We start from the raw sequence: 5,396 nt of genomic DNA on the forward strand, positions 1-5,396 counted from the left end.
CCGGCGGCTCCAGAGGCGCAGAGGTCACGTGGTGCGCGCAACTGAGGCCCCGCCCTGTGTGGTTTCCAGCCGCAAACTTGGCTTCTCCGAGACTGGATTCCCTAACCCCAGAACCCCGGTTCTGCTGTCTGCACTTGTTGTGCAGCATCTGCCTCCAAGGAAACTATAAAATATTGTTATTCTTTTCCTAACTGCCAAGGCTTTATACATAAAAATGTGTCAGGAAGCAGGGCGGTGGTGGCGCACGCCTGTAATCCCAGCACTCTGGGAGGCAGAGGCAGGCGGATTTCTGAGTTCGAGGCCAGCCTGGTCTACAGAGTGCGTTCCAGGGCAGCCAGAGCTATACAGGGAAACCCTGTCTCACAAAAACCAAATCCACTCCCCCCCCCCAAAAAAAAATGTGTCAGGAAATGCCCAGAATCGAATCAAGTATTCTGAACGTCCAAACTTCGTTTGGGCTTGAGAGTTCAAGGCTCGGTAGGATTTGTGCATAAAGCTTTCAGGGCAAAGAGGCAGCTTTGTGTTAAGGATCTTAGCAGCCCTCTTCAGTTGTTTATACCCTAGTACCCACTTTTAAATATCCTTTTCAGAAATATCCCCGTCTTCCCTCAGTAAGACTATAGCAATTGAGCAAGCAAATGTTTTCTCACTCACTGAGCTTCCATTTGGGGCTTCAGTAAAATCACAACTCTAGAATCGGTCTCCAGAATTTTCTTTTTTTTTAAGATGATTCGTAACCATTTTGGCTGCTTCTCTGCCCCCAATTGAGCAACCAACTCCACCCCATTGAGCATTTCCATGAAATAGTCACACTTTTCCCTTTGCTTCTTCGTTGGACAGTTTTGTATTTTCTAACAATCAGCAGCTTTTAAATGCATATCATCTGAAAGGGCAGTCAAGAGCAGGCACTTTTTTTTTAAAGAGGTATTTATTTGTATGCATGTGTCTGCCTGTGTGTATGTATATGTGTGTGTGTGTGTGTGTGTGTGTGTGTGTGTATGTGAGCCGAATGCTTGAATTCCTATGGCTAGAAGAGGGCAGTCTTTAACAATAACCTTTCTCACTGTTTTCCCAAACTCCTCACAACTCACTACTCTAGAGCTCTTATGTATTCTATTTGATATGCGTAAAGTGTGTTCATCACCACTGAAAACATAAATTACCCAGGAATCATGATGTATATCTACTCAGACTTGGGCAGTGACAGAAGAACCAGAAGTTTGAGGTAATGTTCAACTGCTTGAGTTTGAGGTGAGCCTAGGCTACATGAAACTCAAAACGGCGGCAGCAGCAACAGCAAAAAGAAAAGCCACACAAACCACTTTAAAAACTGATCAAGCCAGAGTTTACCCTAAAATCAATTGTATATCAAAAATCTAAATATAACGAAGAAAGAAGTGTTTAGACCAAAGTACTGTGGTTCATGGTCTAAGAGTTCTCAACTTTTCTAATACATTGACCCTTTAATACAGTTTCTCATGTGATGACCCAGCCATAAAATTATTTCATTGCTACTTCATAACTGTAATTTTGCTACTGTTATGATACTGAATACCCTTCCTCCTCCTGATCAATTCTATTCCAGCCTGCTCTGTTCTCCAGAGACTGAACTTTACACACTGTATCAGTGACTTCCCTTGCCCGCAGGCTCCTGTTGGATCTGGCCAGTTGTCCTTGTCTGAATGGCATGAAGGAGTAAAATCAGAGTATTATTTTAGCATTCTCCATTTAGGGATATTAGGAAATATCCCTTTAGGGATATGAGGAAAGTGTCTCTGTCTATATCAGCTGCTGCTGCTTTCAGATTCTAGGTTTCCCTAAAGCCTACCTCTGCAAACAGTAATTCCTTGAACGAGTCAGGGCTCTCTAGAGTCACAGAACTCATGGAATGTCTCTATATGGAGGAAAGGATTGTGATGACTTATAATCTGTAGTCTAACTAACCTAGCAATGGTCAGCTGTGGATGGGAAGTCCAAGAATCTAGCAGTTGTTAAGTCCCACGAAGCTAGTTATTTCAGCTGGTCTTCTATAGAAGTAGATTCCTACAGATGTGCTGGCACTTAAGTGCAAGCAGGTGAAGAAGAGGGAATCTTCCTTCTTCAAATGTCCTTATGTAGGCCTCCAGAAGGTGTGACCCAGATTAAGGTGTATACCATTACTCCAGGATCTGGGACTTGTTTTGTCCCAGGCTGACCTTGAACACAGAGATCTTCTTGCCTCGGTCTCCCAGGATTAAAGGCGTGTACACCTTGTCTAAACCTAAGCTTTTCATAGCCACTATGCCTCAAGATCTCCATGCCAAGATCCAGGTCAGAAACGTGTGTCTTCCATCTAAGGTCTGGTTCATTGGCGAGCTCTCCAATACTGGATTGTAGCTCATTCCAGATATAGTCAAGCTGACAACCAGGAGTAGCCGTTACATTTGTTATATTCCTCAAATCCTGATTTTGGTATTCCATCTACTTTTGAAAAATCTACCTAGACTGGTAAAAGAGGAAAATGGTTATTTGGGGACTATTCACTACAAGGTTTCTTTTTTATGCTTTCAAAACATAGCACTGCCCAGGAATAGTGGTATAGTTCTGTAATCTCTGCATTTGGGAAGGCCTTTTTCTTTCTCTGTCTCTCCTTCTCTTTCCTTCCAAGCATATTATGAGACTCACAGGTAGAAAAGTGATTCTATGGCAAACTAACACACCCATCATCTCACTTGGCGTTTGTGTGTGTGTGGCAGGGGGTGCAGGGCAGAAACAGCTGAAGTCAAGAATCCCACATAATTTAACACAGTACTATTAGCTAGACTTTTGTTGTAGATTAGCCACCTTCCTTTATTCATAATATGCATTTGCTATTTCATACTTTCAGCCCTACGGGCACTACTTTCTTAACTGCCAATCCCATCCTGTCTGCTCTATTCACTATCATTTGCATCTTTGTTTTTTGTTTATTTTGATTATGCTTTATCCTTCAGGGTGGGATTTTGTAGTTTCCTTTTACAGTCTGGCTTATTTCACTTAACATGAAACTTTCATTGGGAATAAAAAAAAAAAAGACTAACAAGAAAACAAAGAACCCTATTTTTAAAATGTGCACGTGACTTAAACACCAACAAAACACAGATGGAAGGACACAATGGGTCAGAATTAAGAAGCATGCCATTAATCCTGGGAACCTGAGTTCAATTCACTGAGTTCTCATAACAAGAGGAGAATATTGACTCCTGCAAGTTGCCCTCTGACCTCCACACACATTCTGTTGATTCTGTGCTTGTACACACATATAACACACACACACACACACAAAAGTCTAATTTTAAAAAGGCAAGTAATTGGCCAGCAGGCACATGAAAAATCATGTCCAAAATCACTAATCACCAAAGAAATACATTTTAAAAACATGGAGAGTCAGGTGTAGTGTAGTGGCTTAGACTTGTAATTTCAACACTACAGAGGAACTGGCAGGAGGATCATGATTTAAAGCTAGATCCTATCTCAAAATTCAACAAGCAGACAATAACAAAAACCCCAATAAGATCTTACACTAGTCCTGTTAGGATTCCACCAGTCCTAAGACAAAGGGTGTGTGAGAAAGGAAGTGGAGAAAAGAAACCTTGTATCTTGGTAAAATTTTAAGTTACGCATACAATATGATAAACTAAATTGAATTTAAAAAAAATTAAAATTGGAGTAAGTACATGATGCTCTGAAATTTAATTATGCATGGTTATACAGTGAACGGAAAAGAAATTGACATAATAAAAGGATTTCATGTCCATATTCATTACAGAATTATTCACGGTAGAAGAAATGTGATAGCTATTGTACTGGGCAGCTTTCTGTCAGCTTAACGAAAGTCAAAGTCATCTGAGGGAACCTCAATTAAGATGCCTCCATGGCTACCTGGTTTACAGACGGGAGCAGTTTTCTCCATGAAGGTCAGTACAAGCAGGTGCTGCTGTGGTGGATGGCACAAATGTCATCTGGGTAGAACCTCTACCCCCTGACAGGTCAACGCAAAAAGTGGTGCTATTTCCCCTCATCAAGACCTTGGAACTTGGAGCCAGCAAGAAAAGTAACATCCACACGGATAGCAGGTATGCCTCACCCACAATCCACTTCCACAGGGCTATATGCCAAGAGGACTGCTCACATCAGAGGAAACAGAAAATCTTGGCCCTCTTAGATACCCTAAGGAAGCCAGAAACTCTGAGTATCATTCACTGCCCAGGACATCAGAAGGGAAGAGATTCACTTGGCAATAACCAAGCAGATCAAGTGGCTCCAGAAGTGGCTATGCAGGAGCCCATCCCAGTTATGGGCCTGCAAGAGACGCCCACCGGGAAATGGGACTGCACTAAGGGATGGCCTCACTTAGAATATGCTGAAGAAAAAAGGACTCAGATTGCCAGCCACCCTATCAACTAGTACCAAGAAAGGACAATGGCACACACGAGAAGGGAGAACTATATTTCCCAGAAAGTAAGCAAAAGATTTACTAGGCCAAATGCACAGACAGGCTCATTTAGGGGATAAAAGCTTGTCCAAGCAGTTAAGGGACCTAAAGTATATATTTGTAAGATTCAGATTTTGGCCCAGAGATAGTAAAACAGTGTAAGATATGCCAGCAAGTGAATGCTTATTCAGCCAAGAGTAAACAAGGCAAAAGACCTAGGGGAGAACAGCCTAGACTAGATTGAGAGATTTTATAGAAGCTAAGACAGGAAAATATGATTATAAATCCTTCCAGTGTTTGTGGATCCTTTCTCTGGACAGGTTGGGGCTTTCCCCAAGGAGGAAACAGCTGCCATGATAGCTAAAGATGATGTTAGAAGAAATTTTCCTGAGTTTCGAAGTGCCCAAGGTAATTGGATTGGACAATGGTACTGCTTTTGTCTCTTGAGGTAAGTCAGGGATTGACACAGAGATATATTGGGGACTAATTAGAAGAATTATTGGGCGTACTATCCCTAGAGCTCAGAGCAGGAAGAAAAAATGAAAGACTAACTAAATTGACCTTGGAGAGTGGTTCAGGCTGTGTGGTGCCCCTCCCCTTGGCAGCCAGAACAGCCCCTGCCATTTTAACCTGACTCCTTTTGAGATCCTCTTTGGTATTCCAACTCCTTTGTTGTCCACTGGGACCTCCCAGGAGGTATCCCACAACATGAGATTTGGCCTAAACTGTCTGCCTTAAATGTTCCAGGGATGCCAGAGACTACTCACTGCTTCCAAATTGGTGACTGGATCTATGTAAGGAGTCTTCAGGGACAGTTGCTGGAACCGTGATGGAAGGGACCATTCCTGGCCCTGCTAGCCACTCCCACAGCCCTCAAGGTGGACAGTACTGCAGCTGGGTGCATGCTTCCCATGTGAAACGTGCAGAAACTCGGCTCTCCAGA

Source organism: Apodemus sylvaticus, chromosome 6 (assembly GCF_947179515.1).
Source record: "Apodemus sylvaticus chromosome 6, mApoSyl1.1, whole genome shotgun sequence".
Classification (NCBI taxonomy): Eukaryota; Metazoa; Chordata; class Mammalia; order Rodentia; family Muridae; genus Apodemus; species Apodemus sylvaticus.